This window comes from Eumetopias jubatus, unplaced genomic scaffold, assembly GCF_037043125.1.
Source record: "Eumetopias jubatus isolate StellerSeaLion01/CBP00866 unplaced genomic scaffold, mEumJub1_p1.0 scaffold_4, whole genome shotgun sequence".
Taxonomy (NCBI): domain Eukaryota; kingdom Metazoa; phylum Chordata; class Mammalia; order Carnivora; family Otariidae; genus Eumetopias; species Eumetopias jubatus.
Genome location: NW_028274810.1, coordinates 20758100 through 20778713, shown reverse-complemented (window position 1 = coordinate 20778713; position 20614 = coordinate 20758100). Strand labels below are relative to the sequence as shown.

Here is a 20614-nt window from a genome sequence, read left to right as displayed (position 1 = left end):
TGTAAGATATCATGAATTATACTTGATTTGGTTGGGAAGATCTGAGCTGGATGCTATAATGATATGACACTTTTGGGGGCATCAGTTGGGGTGAATTTATTTTGCATGGAGAAGGAGAGTTGTTTCTTGAGAGGATCCACCAATAAAGTTCTTATTAAGAACTCTTATCTCTCTCTGTCATTCAAAAAGTAATGATTGGTGATGTTATAATATTCCCATAGAATAAAAGGGTTAAAAAAGATCCAATAAGAAACTTGTCTTTTTTTTTTGTATTGTTTTTAAGTTTTTAGTTTGTTTTGGTTTGTTTTTAACACATTCAGACCCTTGGAAAGGGCGCAAACATGTAGACTTCAATTGCAAAATAGCTCTGAGATCCCCTGGAGGAGAAAGTCAAGGCAAAAGAACACAGAGGAAGAAAAATAAAGCAAAGCATATTTTATCTTTTATATAGTGGACTATTTCCCACATATTATGATGTGTTTCTGTGTTTCTCTACAATAATAAGGCAATTTTCATTAAATTGTGCCAGTTGGGACAAAAATAAAGTCATGACACAAGTAGTAAGAAACTTATTATCTAAAAGTATAGCTTGCTATTCTTAATTTTGTATTATATTTGCCTGTGATTTTCAACAAGAAAATTATTATTCATCATTTGATTTTAACTTCCATATAGAAAACATTCAAGAATGTTTGTCATACTCATTTTAGCATAAAATTAATATCAAAATTTGGTTTTTAAGTGATATTTTCAAGATTGAAGTATTTGTTTCTTCATGTTGAAAGTGTAATAGGAAAAATTTTCATTAGCATATTGCTATTGTTTATGCAGATTTATTTTTTACATTTTATCTGGGAAAAATCATGAACATCAGAATTTCCACATGTACTACAATGTTTAGAATGTCAATTGTAATGAGCCAAAGTCTAAGTAATTAAGTACAAAAGGAGTAAATCATAGAACTGTTCATTATAAGTATGCTATTTGCCACCCAAAACTTCTCATATCTTTAGACTGCTTTAAATTTTCTATGTATATGTAGTTTATGAAATTGTGATTTCTGATTGCCCAGTTTCTATTAGATACATATTAAGCTGCATAATTATTACATTTAAGAACAATTCTGCAGAAGAAATTAAATGCAGAGGGCCTTTTAAATAAGTTTTGGTGCCAATTTCAGGGTGTGTGATGGGGAGGAGGTGGTTTCCCACACCCACAAGCAATTCTCGGACACCAGCGGGTGTCCTACGATTTAACTCAATTCTGACACTATCTATTCCGAGAAAGCATCAGATTCCACAGGTTGAATGTTTTGTCCAACAAATCCCCTGCCGCCCCCACCCCAACTTTAGACAGTAGTCACAAGCCCAGGTTTTTTCCTGCATTTCTGACAAACTGGCTGCGAATCAGAGGTTCCCAAGACCCTCTTTTCCTGTTCCACTAATTTGCTAGAGCAGTTCACAGAACTTAGAGAAATGTTTTACTTACTAGATTACTGGTTTATTTTAAAAGGATGTAACTCAGGGGAAGCCAGGTGTTAGAGACATGTAGGGCAAGGCATGGCAAGGCAAGGCACTGTTCCCATCCCCTCTCCAGGTACACCGATCTACCCAAATCTACATGTGTTCACTAATGTGGATGCTCTCCAAACCTTGTCCTTTTGGGTTTTTATGGAAGCTTCAATTCATAGGCATTACTGATTAAATTATTGTTATTATTTTTTAAAGATTTATTTATTTATTTGACAGAAACACAGCTAGAGAAGGAACACAAGCAGGGTTAGTAGGAAAGGGAGAAGCAGGCTTCCAGCTGAACAGGGAGCCCGATGCAGGGCTCGATGTGGGACTTGATCCCAGGACCCTGGGATCATGACCTGAGCCCAAGGCAGATGCTTAACAACTGAGCCACCCAGTCACCCCATGACTGATTAAATCATTAACCAATGGTGACTGAGTCAACCTCCAGCCCTTCTCCCCTACCTGGAGGTTAAGGGGGTACTGAAAGTTCCAACCCACTAATCATAGAATTGGTTCCAAGGGCAACCAGCGCCCCCCCATTCTTAGGTTACCTAAGGGCTTCCCAAAAGTCACCTCATTAACATTAAAAAGGACTCTTATCTCTCTTATCACAGGAAATTCCAAGAATTTTAGGAGCTCTGTGCCAGGAACAGTGGAAGACTGAATATATATATTTCTTATTATAAATCACAATACCACAACTTTTTATTATAATTATGCATGGGATTCTGGGTTGTAAATCGTTTTTCCATCAAGTCAAAAGAAAGCAGCAATAGATCTTTAGTAAAATGCCCATATTTACAATAGGTTGGGAGGTGAGTAGATACGACAATTAATTTTAAACTTTCTCCTGACTTTATGATAAACCATGTTCCTACACCAACTCCAGAATGGAGAGTTTACCTTAGGGAAAAAACAAAACAAAACAAAACATAAAAAAATACAACTTTATAACTTTATAGAAACTAGCAACAGCTGGGATTGTGTATTGAAGGGGAGCAAAATTCAATACCACTTTGACATATTGATTATTTTGAATTAAAGTTACTTAAGAAACAGCCAGCACAAGGAGGACACTCTGACCCCCAATATGTCCCTCTGAAAGCAGGAACTAAATCTCTCCTGTGAAAGGTACCCTCCCTGTACCAGAAAGGTAGAAGGCACACTTATCACCAGAGAGAGGAAATTTAGGGCCTGGAAGATTATATAAACAAAGTTTGTTACTTTCTCACTAATTTACTACCCCAAACCCACACTTCTTTATCTTGTTAATTCTTCACAAATTTATCGGTTCTTTGTCTAAAAGGTATAAAACCTGCCTGCTTTCGTCATTTTTTCCAGTCTCATATTTTTATGGGCTCCTGTACATAGGAAATTAAATTTGTTTTTCACCTGTTGATGTCTTATGTCAATTTAATTAATAGACCAGCCGAAGAACATAGACGGGAAGAAAGAAAAAGTTTTCCTCCCCTACAGTATAATGTTAGACTTATGGCAAGCATTAAGACTGTATTGCACAACTGCATTTTCATGAAATACCCAATTATAATTTACTAGTGAGGAAGCAGGTTGGGAGAGGCCTACATTTTCTGTCATTATAGAAAAAGTATTTGGAAGGCCACATTGTTATTGTTTAGTTTTGTGTAGCAATAATTGGAAGATTATATACTTTACAAAGACATATTTCTTAGATTTTGGGTGTGCCTTACATATGTAATAAGTGTATTTCTTAAAATTTGCATTGAAACATTTGAGCATTTTGTCACTTAAAACTTACTTTAGATATTGCAGAAGATATTCCTATTTACATAAACCCTACTTTATAAATTGGTAATATTTATACACTTATATTGAATCTTCATCCCATATTTTTATAGCTCATTATTTAATGTGCCTTCAGCTCTTGAAGTCAAAACATACAAGATAGACGGACTTTTCCCGTAACCTAGTTATAAACTTGTGAATAATAATCGGGGCATCTTGTAGTGCTCCCCATGATATCTGTGAGCCATTTCAATCAGCCCAAAGTGCTGATGACCCTCAAATCAGATCTCCAAATACCATCTCCCCATAATATGCAAACCTCTATTTCCAGCTAGCCTCTATATACCTTGATGGAGATATCTTGAAGCAACCTCACACGTAACACAACCAATATTAAACTCATTTTATCATCAACATACCTATTCTTGCTCGTCTCTTACTTGTTCTCTTTTCCTCTGTTCCCATCAACACCGATGTAGTCTACTGTATGGTAATTTCTTCCCATCTGAGTGATAGCAATAACTTTCTATCCCACTGTCCTGGTCCATTCATTATTGCCATCAAAATCATGTTCTTGTACCCCACATCCATTCGCCACATTAGACACATTCTCAATCCTAAGCAAACTTCTGCGTCTTTAAGCAAAGATTTTTGGAGTGACCAATCCCTCCTGCCTTCCAGGAAATATCATCATTTAAGATTCAACTAATTTTTCAAAAAAAAAAAAAGATTCAACTCATTTTTCATTTTTCATATCAGTACAGCATTTCCTAAAAGGGGGCTAAATTAATCACCTATGCCATGGTATTCTTTGAGAATTTAACATATATCATCTGTATAATACTTAGTGTCTGTTAGGTAGTAAGGGCTCAAAAATGGTAGTTGTTTTTATGAATTTTATTAAAATGATCTTTGCATATATTTGTGTCTTAACCTCCTGAGGGCATAAACTTTATTCTGCTATTTATTTTATTACAACTCCAAGCACACCACTTGGCATTTAGTAGGAGACACTGTGCATCTACCGTCAATAAATATTACCCTGACTAGGGCTGTAATTTAGAGTTAAAAGTGCTAGTCACAATTATTATCAATAAGAACATACTTTCTCATAGTAATTAGAAAATATTGGTTGATGTGTTTTAATAATATTACTATTACAAACGGGAGAAATATAATTCTGAAAGCTTTAAGTCATGACTGAACATATGGATTTTTATATCTATGTGGAGGGATATTAATAAAATATTTTAGAGTATAAGAGTTCACACACAAAGTGAAAGAATAATTTCCCATCTCTGAGTTAAATACAATGAATTATCTTTCAACAATTAGTCATTTTTCTCCCAGATATTTCTGCAAAAAATATATTGCTTTTGGGATCTCAACAAATTTGCTTTCAACAAAATATGCGTATAGCTTCTCTAGAAGTATTAAAACAAAACATACTTAAATGGTTGCTACAGCATTGCCCTTTGTTATGTCTTTTATCTAGGATACATGATTTTATTCTGTAGGCCTGCGGCTGAACTGTAAATTATTTTTGTTCTTCTGCAAGAGGATCTCACCATTCTGTCAACGATTCAGTTCTGCACGCAGACTAAGAGGGAAATAGGATATAATGAAATATCCTTAGGGAAAAATTATAGGTATACTGTAGGTCCATAGTTGTTCAATATTCTATGGATACAGCACTGTGAAAGACATTATCCCAGTCCTTTAGGTGTGAATATCATTCCATGGGTGAGGGAATGCACATGAAAATGAGAAATGTTCCCATTAATAGTATAACCATTAAATTTCTTAAACTGATTACAATACACAACAGTATTTGACTGGATATTGACATGTGTTTGGCAGAACTACTTATTATGAAATACAGAGAATCAGAATGTATGGCTCCTGGAAATAGTTTTAATTCCATGATTTCAGTTCATTCACTCTGCAAGGTATTTAGGTCAACAGGAGATACTTATATGTTACTGAAGAGTGGGGGAGAAGTGTTAGGATATCCTCTCTGTGTTCCATGAGGATGCCATATCTCTCATTGAGGACACATTAATTCACTGTTTACAAAATTATAACCAGTCAGCATAATCATCATCTTCATCATCATTAGAGCACATATATTCCATGTTGCTGTTCTGGGATCTGTACAAATTAGGTTAAAAGTCAATTTGTAAGTTGTTTGCATATGTACATTTTAAATCACCTGTTGGCTGATAGATATCCAATGACCATTTATTTATCTATATATTCACCTCTCTATATTTTTATTTTTTGTTTAAGCTATCTATGCCCAAGTATTTCAAGATAGCAAGAATTATATTAATCTTAAGAGATTAACACATACAATTTTTAATTGAGTGCTCTGAAGAAAATAGGATGAAAATATTACTGTATAAGAATAAGATTTGCAAACTCACTTTTATGATAGTCTGTGTTCAGTTTACCTTATGGACTACTAAGAAGGTTAGAGCAGCACTGAACAATAAGGAAGCTACTAGTCACATGTGGCTATTGAGCACTGAAATTGGCTAGTATGATTAATTACAGGCTATAAGTGTAAAATGTACACTGGATTTTATAGGCTTAGTATGAAAAATAGAATATAACATATGCCATGAAGCATTTTTTATATTGATTACATACATCTTGGCTAAATGGTTAAAACAGGTAATTATTAAAAGTAATTTTATTTGTTTCTTTTTACTTGTTTGACTACTAGGAAATTTAGGAGTCTGCCTGTAGTTCACATTACATTTATATTGAACAGCACTGGGTTAGAATGTTTGAAATTCATATAGCTAGGGTCAGGTAAGTTTCAAAGAAAAATGGAGGAGATTTAGTAAAAATTATATTAAATTAATTCTGTTATCTTCTAAATGACATCCACTGTGTGAAAACTACCTTAAGATTGGACTTAAGGGAGCTCTTCTGACACTGTTTTTTGTGCTAAAATAAAAGTGACAGGCTCATTTCCCAGTACACAGGGGAAATGTGTCCATCACTTCTGGAGTTCAAATAAAGCCACATTTCCAGGCTGTGGAATTCTCCCCTGTGCTAAAATAATGTTTACTTGAGTCCAAAACTTATTCGGAAAACTGAGCTTCTAAGATAAATAAGCACTCTTTATGGCCAAATTCTCTTGATAAATTGATTCTAGAATTCATTAATATTTTACCTTTAAAGGATGCCAGGAAATAAGATATCGATGAGGAACAAATGAATAGCAAGCTCTGTTATCTTTACTTTTCACACATTCCTTATTTAAAGCCTATTTTCCCATATCTGTTTATATATGCCATTGTAAAGAGAATTTCTGACATTTGAAGTTTTCTGTTTCTAATTTTCAAGCCATATATATATATATATATATATACCATATATTTTCATATCCAGACTTAAGACATATATTACATATTGCATTCTTTGTTACTTGTGGCAGAATGGTATTAGTCATATTAATTAATTGTGATGATTCTAGATGGCATTTTTTATGTCATCTTTGTCATATTTCAGTTTCTCACTTAAAAATAAAAAATAAATAATAAAACAAAAGTCTACATAATACAGAATTCTACAAATACTTCTTAAAACATTCATTGTACTTTATCTGCCTGAATACAATACCATATCCGATCTAACATAGTATGTCTCAATACTTATTAAAGATTGTAAACTAGGAAAATATTCGTTACTATTAAATTACTAAAAATATGATTGTTCTTAGCAGAATGACTACCTAGAAGTTAATGAATTACAAGTTTTAAAAAACAATTATTTGGCCTAAATAGAACTTACCAAATTAACCAGCTTTAACTACTGGAACATATCATACTGTTTTGTCCCAGCCGAGCAGATACAAAAGGAAATAACACAAGACATTTCAAGGGAAAGAGATTGTAGTGATCTTCCTCATCTAGGGTAGATCCTATATGAAAATTGTAAAGTAAAGGTGTCTCATTTAAAGCTTTTTTGACCCCTTATAGCAAATCTCCAGCTACGGGAGGGGTTCCCAGCTCTGGCTGCACATTACAACCTACTGGGAAAGACATGAACACATAAGGCTGCTTGGCCCAACTGAGAATGATTCAATCAATATCTGCTTTGGAAGAAGGGCATACCTCTATATTGATTAAAAGTTCCCTAGGTGGTTCTAGTGTGGACCAGTTAGAGAACCTCTAATCAAAGACAACCAGAAACCCCTTAGTCCCTGTTTTCCACCATTCTGTTATTGAAGTCTGAACCCTCTACATTTATTATTATTATTATTATGTTATATTAATCACCATACATTACATGAACCCTCTACATTTTAAATGCAGATACTACTCTACACCTTGCCCTGCTGATTTCTCACTGCTAAATGTCACTACTAATTTGTTTTATATTTTCAAAGCCTCATTAGGCTACTGGCCTGTTAATTACATACCCCAATTCATAATAAAACACTAATAGTTGAAAATGATATTATGTGTGCTACTTTTCTAATTAATGAATTTACTTCTTAACCTAGTATTTAGCATATCCTCAGGCATGAATGGATAAATAAAATATGAATTTTAGTCATTCTCACACACCTATATAGAAACACTTTAACCCTGGTGGGGCTTTCAACTTTTCTTAAGTATTTCTACATAAGGATGAATGAGAGTGAGTGGAGAGAGGAGCAGAGGGAGAGGGAGAGAGAGAATCTCAAGCAGACTCCTCGCTGAGCACGGAGCTGAGCACGGATCTCAACCCCGGGGATTGATCTCACGACCCTAAGATCATGACCTGAGCCAAAATCCAAGAGTCGAATGCTTAACCAACTGAGCCACCTAAGCACCCCTTGGTGCTCTAATTTCTAACCACATTTCTTAGTCTGCTCTCTTTCTCATTCAGATCACTGGCCCAGAGCTTTCACATTTAACTTTAAGTATGAAACGATGTAAAAGTTTTAGCTAAACAAATATACAGATTGGCTTACAACAATATTTTATTTCATTTGGAAATGCTATTGTCTTATTATTTATCTATAACATGATATAGATCATGGAGCTATAGTTTCTGTCTAGCAATCTAGTGAACAAGAATTGTTTAAAGAGAACTGAAAATGGCTTCTGAGAAAATCACTTTAAGAGATGTTTAGAGCAAGAAAAGACTACCTGTTCTATTGAGATATATGAGTGTATGAGGACTTATTTTCAAATTATTATTATCATTTTCCATCTGCTTTAAAAGACAATGATTCAGGCCATTATAAGAAACTCCGAGCCCAGCCTGCCTGGCTAGGTTAATCTTGGAGATGTCTCTGATTATGTGATTGTCAAGCATGAATATCCAGCTACCAATCTCAGGTGAGGATTCCCACCTCATGGTGACAGAGAGGATCATAACACTGCCGGCCACCAGAAGTAGGAGCTTGGGGAGACTGACCTACTTCATCTTCTATTTGTTCGGAGCACTGAGGGAGGACTCAACATACAAAACACTGGTTGAAACATTTTACTCACAGAAAGGAGAAGAGACACAACACAGATTAAGATCAGTGTTTGTTAGTGTGCGCTGATCTGCCATGGCTAGTAGATCTTTCCCAATGCACGTGCCCCTCTCATGCTGTGGGGAAGACTGTTCCCTTCCATCTGGGGACAGATATACTGGTGGCACTGACCAGGTAACATATGACTCTCTTAAGTAATACAAGGAAGTTCACTGAGTATCCAGAACAGAGAATGTTTTCTCCTAACAAGGAATAAGAATCTGGGCCAACAATAGCTCAGGACCTGGCTTCCATATTGGGGAATGTTCCAGGCCCAGGGCACTGACTGGGCAAACCCAGAGAAGCGCAACAGGTCATGCAACGGCTGCTTCCCCAGCAGTGATTATGGACAAATTACTTAAACTCCATACAGCAAATTGGGGGTCATGATAATATCACCCTCATAAAGTATTGGGAGGATTAGATAAGTTAATATATGAAAAATGCCTACAACAGGGCCTGGCACATAGTAAGCATTTTATTAAGTAGTAGCAATATTTATCCAGCTGTTACAGTTTTAAAATATGACTATTGTTCTATGCCCCTCACTGAGTGGGGTGCTTAAGCTCCATTCCCCTTGTATCTAGGTGGGCTTGTGACTTTCTCTCTGCTATCTCCTGAAAAGTGATTGTCAAATCTATAGCTCACCAATCTTCCTTCTATCTTCCTAACTCACAGAATTTGCAAGCATAATAAAATAATTGTTTTACAGCACTTGATTTTAGATGGTTTGTTACAGCAAAAGGCAACCAGAATATTAGCCTATTTATTTTTGTAGCATATATTAGAATTATCAACACAGATTTTGCCTTGCATTTGAGAATATTATTTTGCCTTTATTACCTTTATTACCACTGTCCTTCCAATGGTTCCCTTCTAACTCAAGCCACTTGAATCCAACTCAGTTCAAACCAATAGCCTGAGTTCTTGTTTTTTGCACTCTGATTACTCAACATTTTAATTAAAAAAATTACAAAACTATTACAATTTGACAGTTGCCAATCTTTCCACAACTCCTTCAGTGCTACTTACATTCCTTCCTACATGAGGCATTTCTTCTTATGTCTTTTTCTCCCTCTTGCTATTCTCCTAGACCAAATTCATCAGTCAACTTCCTATTACTCTATACCTTCTGATCTTAGATGACCTTGGCTCCTATTTCACAGGAAAGATCATGGTAGGGACCTTGTCTTTCTCTCTGTTATCTCCTGAAATGTGATTGTCAAATCTATAGCTCACCAATCTTCCTTCTATCTTCCTCCTTCACTTTTCTTTCCTCCTCCTCTCTTAATCCTAATTTAGTGAAAAAGTGGTGCTCTGCCTCCCATCTAAGGCTATTTCCAATGCCAAAATTTGTATCATACCTCTTCTTGTTGCTTTGGGAAACTTGCCCCAGTAATGACCTGTTCTCTCACCAATATTCTCAAATTTTGTCTTCTAAATCTTTTTTTGTATACTGATATGGTCATGTTTAAATGTCTTTCATTCAAGCAAAAGAAATCATTCTATGCTGATGCTGACGAGTGAATCTTTTAACTTGTCTTTTGTCTTCTTGTGCATTTCTTGAATTTTTCTAGTGCATACATGCTATACATAATAGAAAATATAATAGGGGTAATTTGATAATTGGTCTAATATGATTGTTCAAAAGTTTTAATGTGATATTAGATTTTACATTTTACTTTATTCTTAGTCATCTTCATTGGACAAATGAGCTTAATTTTACTATTTTTTATGTATTCATCTCAGAAATTATGTAATGCAATTAAGCTTACTTTTCGAACAACAGGAGTAAATCTGAAGGAAGCATTCGTGTGAGCAGGGGAAGGATTATTTTTATTTAACTTTCAACTACAGAGGGATAGTTAGGGACTATTCTACTGGCTCATCAAATTTTCTGTTAATTTGCAAAGTTGTGCACTTTAGCAAGACTTTCAAATTACAAAAATTGTGTATGGAGTATGTACTCAAATGATCGCCATAAGACGCCAGATCCAAAATAAGATCAGGATATCAAAGTAGAAAAAATAATGCTGTGATGTTTTCTGTTGCCTGCTGATGTGATTTATTTTAAATTAAATTGGGTTAAATATGTAACTCAAGTGTTATTGTTAAGGAAATAACATAGTTTTAACCCTCCTATCACTACTGCATTGAATTTAAGGGTGCTTTTTCAAAATGGAAAAGGAAGGTAATTGATCATGATTTGTTAGGGAATAACAATATACTATAAACAATATTAACAATATATTTGCCTATTTTGGTAAATTTGATATGTAGGCAAGTGAGAAATAACTTTTTAAATAACAAACTAAAGATATATTTAATTTAATTTACTCATAAGACATTTATTCAGTAAATGTTCATTGGATTTTGCTAGCCACTTTTCTAAGTCCTAGCCACTAGGAATACAATGAAAAAAAAACACAGAAATTTTATTCTGCATCACTTCAACCTCTCTGGACAGTATATGAATGCAGACAGCAAATTAGGTATCTCAGAACAGCATCATTTGTAAGTTTAGTAACCAAATTTCATTACACAGACTTCTGGGTTTAGTTCAGACATATAGAGAGCTAGCGTGTCATTTTCACTCTTAAAACAAGAGAAAAAAGTTGAACAGACTGCAAATTAGATTTTTCTTGAACTCTAGAGAGAACTGGAGTGGGAAGGAAAAGAACTCAGCAAATATCTGGAGAAAAAAAACACAGGCAGGGAGAAGCAGGACACAGCCATTTGTTTACTTGCGTTAGATGCACCCAATTGCCATATGAGTCAGTGAAAATATTAAGGTAGACATTGTTAATTAATTGCAAAAGGCTGAGTATGGTTAGTGTGAAACTATAAAGCCCCTGAGGGCCACAGACAGAGGATAGTTGTGTCCCTTCTGCAGAGTGTTTTCTCTAGGAACCCCACAAGGTGCTCAGGAAATGTCAGGGAGAAATCTGAATAATGCAAAAAACAAACAAACAAAAAAAACAACCAAAAAATCTTCCTTCATGGTTCTTCCTGGGGTTGCAGGATGATAACCACTGCCAAAACTCTGTCCAGACCCATCTCTCTCTATCTCCCTCATGAAATAAAAGTTTTTTTCTTCATGGGATTTTGCAGGTAGGAAGACAACCAAATTTGTAGATCAGGTGCAGAGGTGAAAATTCATTGCAACTCAAGGTGGAATTGGTGGCTGCCACCCATTCCCCTCCCAGATGTGTCACCCCATCTCATCTAAGGAACAAAATCCTTAATCTGTAGGAGTTAGGGCCTCAAAACTGTAAACTAATGGTACTAGTGGAAAAGCACTGCAGTTAAGGAGGGAAACAAGGAATTAAAAAAAATGCTTATACTTGGAGAAGGAGCTCTAGGGACTTCACTAGCCCTAGCTGTGCATCTGGAGAAGGGACAGTATACTTACAAAGGGCACATGGCTGAGATCAAGGCTCATAGTGTCTACTTAAGACTGAGGCTTATCAGAGCATCAAACACCCCACCCAACTCCCTACCAACAAGCTAACATGCATCTAGTAAAACTAATAGCAGAAGACATCTGGGAGAACAGCAAAACATGGGCTTTCTCTAGGGAGAAGTGCAAAGGAAAACTCAAAACTAAGTGGAGAGACAAACAAAAGATATTACTAGAAGAATTTGTAGCATTTGATGCACTGAGGATAACCCAAACAACAACAAACCCAGCTCTACCTCACAGTGAGGTAGTGAGGCTCATCCCAGGAATGCAAAGTTTGTTCAATTTTGAAAAAAAAAATGTATTTTATCATATTAACAGACTAACTAAATAAGAACACATTTTATCAACAGATGAAGGAAAAATGTATTTGGCAAAATCAGATATCTGTCCCTGGTAAAAACATTCCACAAACTAGAAGCAGGATACTTCCTTAATCCAATAAAGAACATCAATAAATCCTTCAGCTCACATCATATTTGAGGAGAGACTACTTTCTGCCTAAGATCAGAAATAAAGCAAGGCTGTCTCCTTTCCCTACTCATATTCAACGTTATGTTGATGTGCTAGTGAGAAAGACTTGCAATAAGGCAGAAAGGAAAAGGAAAATACAAGGGCATATAGATTAGAAGGAGAGGAGAGGTGGGGCGCCTGTGTGGCTTGGTCAGGTAAGCGCCTGTCCTGGCTCAGGTCATGAACTCAGTGTCCTGGGATTGAGCCCCCGCATGTGCCCCTGCATCAGGCTCCCTGCTCAGCAGGGAGTCTGTTTCTCCCTCTCCCTCCCCTGCCGCTCCCCTTGTTTGTGCTCTCTCTGTCTCTGTCAAATAAATAACTAAAATATTTTAAAAAAAGAAAAAGAGGAGAAATAAAACAAAAGATATGATTGTCTATACAGATAATCACAAAGAATCTTAAAAAAGGCTCCCAGAGCTTTAAATATGTACAATCCATTTTATGTCAATATTTTTTGTCAATAATGCTTTTAAAAGCTCTTAAAAATTGCAAGCTAAGAAAGCATATTAATTTGCTCTATGGAGTTGACAATGACTCCTTAAATATTAAAATATATCTCCTAAAGTCCCAGCCAGTTCCTACTGCAGTCCCGCAGTCTCCTACCGCCTCTTTCCTTTCAACATGACAGATGGCGCTGTGTCCTTTGTTTGCCAAGGACTGCCTGGCAGGTGGAATTGCCATGGCCATCTCCAAGACCATGGTAGCGTCCATCAAGTGGGTCAAGCTGCTGCGGCAAGTGCGGCATGCCAGAAGGCCAATCACCACAGATAAGCAGTAGGGAGGGCATTATAGACTGTGTGGCTCATCCCCCTGTGGAGCAGGGAGTGCTGTCCTTCTGGCATGGTAACCTGACCAATGTCATGAGATGCTTCCCCACCCAGGCTCTCAACTTTGCCTTCAAGGATAAAAGAAGCTCTTCCTGAGTTGTGTGGACAAGAGAACCCAGTTGTGGCACTACTTTACAGGGAGTCTGGCATTAGGTGGTACCAGTGGGGCCACATTCTTGTGTTTTGTGTATCCTCTTGATGCTGCCCACACCCATCTAGCAGCTGATGTGGGCAGAGCTAGAGTTGAAAGGAAATTCAGAGGCCTTGGTGCCTGCCTGGTTAAGATCTACAAATCTGATAGGATATAGGGCCTGTACCAGGCCTTAATGTGTCTCTCCAAGGTATTCTCATCTACCCAGCTGCCTACTTTGGTATCTCTGACACTGCAAAGAGCATGCTTCCAGACCCCAAGAATACTCACATCTTCATCAGCTGGATGATCGCACAATCCATCACAGTGGTTGCTGGGTTGACTCCCTATCCATTTGACACTGTTTGTGTCAGTATGATGATGCAGTCAGAACGCAAAAGAACTGACCTCATATACACGAGCATGCTTGACTACTAGAGGAAGATTGCTCTCGATGAAGGAGCCAAATCTTTTTTCAAGGGTGCATGGTGCAATGTTCTCAGAGGCATGGGTGGTGCTTTTGTGCTTGTCTTGCGATGGAATCAACTAGTTCAGGTAAGTTTTTTACCAAGTTTTTTCCCCTGTGAACAGGCATGTACTATATAACATACCTAGAGTATTTTTGACAGACTATCAGCTGTTTATCAGTGGCAACTATTTACTGGTTCAAAATGGGATGCAATAATATTCATCTGATCCGTTTTTTCTTAAAGCCATTTCCATGATGATGAGACTTAATATATTTTTATTTCAGTCACTCCTGTTAAATAAATTTGAAGAAATAAAAAAGATCTGAAATTAAAAACTGCCTCTTAGAAACAACTACTTTTAGTTTTTTCATATAGAATATTGATGCATTTTTTTCAAACAATGGATAGATTCCAAAATTCTTTGTAACTAATTCATTAAAATTGTATGACTAGTCTCTGGGAGTATACTTATCTTCTTATTTTCTATTGAGAAGGCCTGGTATTTAACTAAAGACAATCTTACCCCATAAAGACAAACATTTAAAATGGAGAGTTCTCAATAACATTTCAATTATTTTTTACATAATTTTATTTCAATATAATCTTTTTTTTAAGAATGGCCCTAATTTTTCTTATTAACTTTCTCAGAATGTCACTGATTTCAGTAATTTCATATTCATTTGTAAACTGATTTTTCTTTGGATTTATTTTATGATTACTTGCACACCACCTGTTATAATTGTTTCACTATCGCTTAGTCCCTTTTCCTTTAAGTACTGGGAGTAACTTTGTGTTTAGTGCTCTAACCTTTAGCAAAACCTTCCACCATAATTTGCTAGGGATAAGAGGTAGTTAAGAAATCAGCTTTACATTTGAATACCAAAATTAATTAAATGGACATCAGTAGGATTGTTTTAGAGCATGTGTCCCACATTAGACATCCATTTTCCTAACCAATATTTGTTTACAAAGGTCTACATTTCTCAAGAAAATTGTTAGTAAGTAATGTTTACATCTTCTTAAAGCTATTTTAGTGCTATGACTTCAAATGTTTTCACTCAATAGGTACCCTAGGGCTCTCTGAACTTTCTAGTGGAACATAGCAATATTTAAGTTTTTGAAAAAGTAACTGAACATATATGGGTAAGTATCAGAACATTACAAGTAAAAGTGAATTGAAGGATGTATCCCTTCCTAATTGTATTATTGAAATGTACAAGAATTCAGGTTTTTTTCACAGGCTGTCTAAACTTAATTTTGTAGAGCAATTAACCATCTATTTGTTGCATGAACCACTTCCTTTTGGGTCACTGAAATTATTAGAAAACTCTTTCCTGGAGTGGTGGGGCTCACTTTCTCTCTTTGAATATAACCTACTTAGAGGAGTGAGAGCAATTCTTTATGTGTATATGATAATTTTATAGACTCCATGCAACCTGATTTGAAATAAACTTTTGGGTTTAGACAAACAAATTGTTCATCATGTCTATTAAATTTTTACCTTACTTTATGAACTGTAGGTACAGCCTGTTCTTATTCGTATTCACCCTCAGTACTTAAGCCATTGTCTTTCACAGTACATGAACCCTGAATTAAGGTGGTATGCAAGTAATGTAATCATAAAATAAATTCAGAATTGACAGGATTGGTCTTTCCTCCCACAATTAGAACTCTACTACTTTGTTTTTGAAGTACATTTTGTCACCCAAGACCTGTGATTCAGGGAAATTAACAGCAACTGTGAAACCATATGCTCAGCCTACAGTAATGAGATAGTAAACACATTTTACTAAAGAAATGCAACACATTTATTCCTCTAGATCTTCTACACTTCAGATAAGTCAGATCATTAAAGATTTAAAATCTAGATGTATTATTCCTTTGTTAAATTAGTTTTATACAACCATGACAGTGTCTATTTAGCCTACACTGAGGAACTAATACCTTACTCTAATTGTTTTAGCAAATCAATTATATAAATCAATAAATATTCCTTGAATCACGTCTACGGGACAGACTATAATGCTATTCACATTTCATGTGCCATATTCTGGGAAACTCCTCAGGGGTAGATTTTTCTCAGTAGTTTTCAGGGCCTGAAAAATATTCCTATATAGAATAAATGACAAGTTTTATGGCTGAATATAATCTGATTAATATAGCTGATTTTGTTTCATTTTTTTCGGATAATGGAATTTGTGACTTACCTCTGGCTAGTGTGAAGAATGTGACAGTGTATATTTGTACAGTGATCTCACCCCGTGGCTTCATCTTTTTTTCCTCTTGCATCGTAAGTATCTGCATGCACTCGGGGCCTAAGGCAGCTCTGACTTGTCTTAGTTCCTTCGCTTCAAAATGGTGACAGAAGAAATTTGAGATGATGTCAATAGGGAGTGTATCAAGCTTGTGACAAGTAGCAGGAGTTGCTGTTAGGAGTCTAAAGGAAACAAATAATGGAGGGGATCGGCAGAGGCTCTGCTGCTGACTCTCATGAGCAGGCATAAATACGTGAGCTTCCTTCAGGGAAGTACAGGGGCTGTTGTTCATGCATCTTGCCGGTGTAGCTGAAGCCAGATTTACCATATTTTTACTATTCTGCTGTCCATATTTTTAGTACAAGCTCATGTGACTTGAGGAAAGAGGCCCCATCAGGAAGCATGTATCTAAAACCAAAAACTTTCATGACCTCATTTCCTACACTATCAACTATAAACTCCCCAGAAAGACTCTTAACAGCTTTGACAATGCAACTAGATGTTTCACCAATACTTCTTCACCTTTATTTTTAGATATTTTGTAAATATATCACACTCATTTACTCCACCAATCAGTCCCTTATATATCCATCCATTAATTCAACTGACATGTTAATATTTATTAGTTTTAAGGTAATGGTTATAAAAAACCTGCCATTATGTATATAATGTAACATTGATGGCAGCATCCCTCTTTTACATTATTATTTAAGATTAAAAATGTGAACTTCCTGAGAAAACCAGTAATGCCTAACTCCCAGAGGAGTGACTGATAGGAATTCTTAAGTCCAAATTAAAATAATTTTATTTTTGTGCTAATGAGCTATTATAAAATAAGAAGAGCCCAGGAAATGTCAATGTATTTAATTTATAAAGATTTTATAATGTTTTATTTTATGTTTACTCTTTATTTTATAATGCCACTTAGATTGCATTTTAGTTCAAACAACTTTGAGGAATTAAAGAATTAAAGTGAAAGTTCATTAACATGTTACTCTGGGGAGACATTTATAAACAAGTTACAATAAACATTATCTATGTTATATTGAACTGCACTGAAAACCAGAACTCACACTTCCAGTAAGTTAGGTCACACTGTTTTATTAAATGAAGATGTATGAATCCTCATGTCAAGATGTTTATTGGGAACCCAGGAAAAAAAAAACAAAATAAAACAAAACAGAACATCAATTAGCCTCAGTAAGTCCAAGGTGAGACAGGACCAGCTGAGTGGAATGATTATTCATGGCAGCAACTGGGAAATTAAAAAAAAATTCCCAGAAACTGGGAAATTTAAAACATTCTCAAAATTTTTTCAATTTAAAAAAAATTAAAAATAGTGAGAGAGAGAGAGAGAACTCTGCAACTCAAAATGTGGTGCATTATAATGACATCATTTGGAAGCATGCAGAATAGCAATACTCCTCCTCCTTACTGAATCCAAATGTATTTTTATCAGGACTTCCAAGTAATGTGCATGTACATTAAAGTTTGAGAAACACTGCCATAAGTGCTATGGAGACCAAGACAGAGATTGTTAGCCTCCCATCAAGGACAAATGGACTCCCAAGGAGTAATTGAAGAAAGGTTATGGGCTTATGACTTGTGTACCTCTCCCTTGAAGTGACTTGTTATGGGCTGTTATTGTGTACCTCTCCCTGCCTAGAAATTCCTATATTAAAGCCCCAAGTATCTCAGGATGTGTCTGTATTTGGAAATTGGGTCTCTAAAGAGGTAATAAAGTTAACATGAGGTCATAAGAATGGGCCTTAATCCAATATGAATGGTGTCCTTATAAGAAGAGGAAATACGGCCACTGATGGGTAGAGAGGGAAGAGCATGTGAAGATACAGGGAGAAGACACCCATCTACAAACCAAAGAGAGAGACATCAGAATACAGAAATCTTGCCAACACCTTGATCTCACAGTTCTAGCCTTTGGAACTGTGAGGGAAATAGATTTCGGTTGTTCAAGCCATTCAGTCTCTGGTACTTGTTTGGCTGCCCGAGCAAACTAATACAGGTCTATTCATGAACGTGCGGACAGAGATAGGAATGGTAGAGTACTTCCAGACAAACAAATTAAAGAACTGTCCCTACTTCTAGGTCCAAAGGCAGCTGTTACTGTAGAAAAAGATTCCCTTGGAGAAGCTATCATCTCAAGAAGTTGAATGTAGCTGCCAAAGAATTGTAGGCTGGCAGGAAAGAAGCATGGAGAATAAATATCCACAACACTTAACTACTTCTGTCCTTCAGTGTTCTTGTTTGTCCTGTTGGCTAACTCTACTTGGCAGCCAGAGGGTAAGGGTGTTCTGATGATGCAGGCTGTGTTAAGTTAGCCTCCTAGGGGAAAGAAACAAAGTAGATGATGATGTGAAGTCGATTGGAAGTGCAACTAGAAATTATGCAGCAGAACCACTTATCTTCCTTCCTTCCTCCCTTCCTTCCTCCCTCCCTTCCTCCCTTCCTTCCTTCCTTCGTTCCTTCCTTCGTTCCTTCGTTCCTTCCTTCCTTCCATAAAAATGATCCTATTTATGCAGAGTAGGAAAACACCCAGCTAAAAGACTGCTCTTCTAATGTCCTTTGCATCTATCTGTACATAGCCACATGATTAACTTCTCTTTCAGACATGAATAGAAATTGATGGGTGGAACTTCAAGTCATGCTCCTTACAAGAGGATGGAGCTAGCTGGAATGTTCCATTTGCACCCTCTTCCTTCTTCCTGAAGCCTGTAATGGATCTGACTGATGCTCTGACAGCCATCTTGGACCATGGCATGAACTTGCAGTGGAAATTCAGAGCAGATATATGGAAGGGATTTGGGTCTCTGATAACTGTGAAGCACCTCCAGAACCCTGAGTATGCCACTTCGGCATGAGTATTATTTTGATGTGAATGCAATTGAGAATTCACAGACGTAGGAAGGGTTTTCTGCCTTCTCTTATCTGCCCAAAAGCTGGGCATAAATTTCCCTTTCAGGAAAGCCTGCATCAGAGAGAGAGAAAGGGACTCTTATCACCTCAGATGAGGAGTTGATACCAAGATCAAATTGCATAAGCAGTCCTTACTAAAATAGTTCCTATCTTCCATTAGTTCCTTCATATATTTTCTAGTTACTTCCCCACATATTACCATCCCTTGAAACCCAAACCCCCCTCCCTTTGTTAAAAAGTTATATAAGCCCCCAAGTCGAATTTCTTCGTTGAGTATCATTTCTTTTCTGTGAACTCCCATGCAGATAAATATTAATAAAAAGTGTGTGCCTTTTCTTCTGTTAATTTATTTTATTAGTTTAATTCACAAGCCCCCAGTTACTAAATCTAAGGTGGTAGGGAAAGGTTTTTCCTCCTGGCAGTATAAAGTTGGGCTGAATTCAAACTGATACAGAGGGGAAGGTGAAGGGAGGCTATTTAAGAAGCTTTACAAAATAATGAATGTATATTAATTTTTTTAAGTTAAAGAATGTCTCAGAAGATTTTCTGAAGTAAGGCCTTCTGTGCAACTCCAATAAAATCACAGAATTGTTCTAAGTGTCATATTTCTTACCTGCAAAAATAGTTTAATAACATCCCTGGTACACTTAGATAATTATTCTGAAAATATATATGACAGTACTTGATGACTAAAGAGTGAAGAAAATGAGATTAAGAATCAGAATTTTGTGATCTAGTCCTAGCTCTTTAACTAACTGGACCTAAGTAGTCACTCTTTTGGCATTGATAGTGTTCTTTTTTAAGATGTATTTATGTATTTATTTATTTATTTATTTGAGAGAGAATGAAAGAGAAGGAGACATGTGAGCAGAGGGGCAGACGGAGAGGGAGAAAGGTAGACCACCGCTGAGTGGGGAGCCCAACGTGGGGCTCTGTCTCATGAACCTGACACCATGACCTGAGCTGAAATCAAGAGTTGGATGCTTAACTGACTGAGCCACCCCAGTGCCCTGAGAGTGTCCTTTATCAGAGGCTCAGTTGGATGGAATAATTTAAACCTATACAATGGGTTATTACTCAGCCATCAAAAAGAATGAAATCTTGCCATCTGCAACAACATGGATGGAACTAGAGGGTATTTTGCTAAAGGAAATAAGTCAGTCAGAGAAAGACAAATACTATATGATTTCACTCATCTGTGGAATTTAAGGAATAAAACA

At 36.2% G+C, this 20614-nt stretch overlaps 1 pseudogene; it reads left to right on the top strand.

The window, feature by feature from the left end:
• The first annotated feature begins 13406 nt into the window (after window positions 1-13406).
• LOC114208088 (ADP/ATP translocase 2 pseudogene) lies at window positions 13407-19339 on the top strand (annotated as a pseudogene).
• The last annotated feature ends 1275 nt before the right edge of the window (window positions 19340-20614 follow it).